General features: G+C 53.1%; 1 pseudogene; it reads right to left on the bottom strand.

The window, feature by feature from the left end:
* Window positions 1-229: 229 nt before the first annotated feature.
* LOC135535690 (junctophilin-1-like) lies at window positions 230-1024 on the bottom strand (annotated as a pseudogene).
* Between the last annotated feature and the right edge of the window lie 310 nt (window positions 1025-1334).

Raw genomic sequence — 1334 nt, 5'->3', positions numbered from 1 at the left:
AGGAAGGGCCTTTGATCTTGTGGAGTTTGAATGCTGCATAGTAGTTTGTGTATTTACAAGTGTGACACACATTCTCTCATACACATATTCTGTCTCTCACTCAGCCTCTCTCGTACACACACACACACACACACACACACACACACACACACACACACACACACACACACACACACACACACACACACACACACACACACACATACTTCACCAACCTACCTGGAAGCTGCTATTTCCACTTTCGTCCTGGAGGTGGCCCCTGCCCTCCGCGCCCCTCCACGGCCCGGTCCACCTTCTCTTTGGTTTTGGGGTTCTTTAGCGGGATCAGCTGCTTCCTTATTCCACGAACCAGCAAGTTATTCTTGTACTTCCCTTCTTCCTTGTTCCCCTCGGGGAAGGTGGTGCACCCGTAGCCGTGGCGCTTGTTGTTCAGCCACTCCCCCTCGTACTTCATCCCGTTGGAACGTTCGCTGACGCCGAACCCGTTGCGCTTGTCGTTCTTCCACTCTCCCATGTACGTCTCGATGGTGGTGGCGTCAACGTGATCCTCCAATACCAAGTCGTCTTCCGGCAGCTCTCCGTCGCCCAGGGAGACGGTGGAGTTGGCGTCCGCGTCGGAGGAGCTGATGTGGCTCATAGCGGCGTCGCTGCGTGCCGAACTCCTCTTGCTGGAGATGGATGACTTCGATTCGGACTTGTGTAGCCGACGGAGGCTCCCGAACAGCGAGCCGCGGCGGAACAGACCCTTCTTCTTCCCGGTGACCACTTCGCCGTCCAGTGGAAGTTGAGGATGAACCCGCCCCGGCCGCCGGTGGGCGTGTCACCCGAGAGGTCCTGGAGCACGGTGCCATTGCTCTGCTCGGAGCGTAGGGACGCTAGAGAGGTGCGGAGTGGAGAGCGGATCACTGTTGCCATGCCGTAGGGAACACTCTGGCGCACGCCATAACCGTGCCGCATCCCGCCCATCCACTGGCCCTGGTATGTACCTGGAGGAGAGAGGACAGTAGAGATGGGGGTGAATAGATTGATTGACTGATTGATTGGTTGATTGGTTGGTTGGTGGGTGGGTGGGTGGGTGGTTGATTGACTGATTAATCAATTGATCGGTTGATTGATTGATTGATTGATTGGTTGATTGACTGATCTTAACAGTATTGTCTAAAAGCCTAAATAAAAGGCACAGAGAGAAACTGGCCAACGCTCTCAATTAAGGATACTAACGTCCTACAACAACATCAAGCTCATTAGACATTGATTAGATGGGAAAGAAACCCACCTGGTATCATAGATATCATTACATACTGAGACATTGATTAGATGGGAAGGAAAACCAT

This window comes from Oncorhynchus masou, unplaced genomic scaffold, assembly GCF_036934945.1.
Source record: "Oncorhynchus masou masou isolate Uvic2021 unplaced genomic scaffold, UVic_Omas_1.1 unplaced_scaffold_4990, whole genome shotgun sequence".
NCBI classification, from domain to species: Eukaryota; Metazoa; Chordata; class Actinopteri; order Salmoniformes; family Salmonidae; genus Oncorhynchus; species Oncorhynchus masou.
The sequence above is the reverse complement of the archived record's forward strand: the minus strand, read 5'-3'. Positions and strand labels throughout refer to the sequence as shown.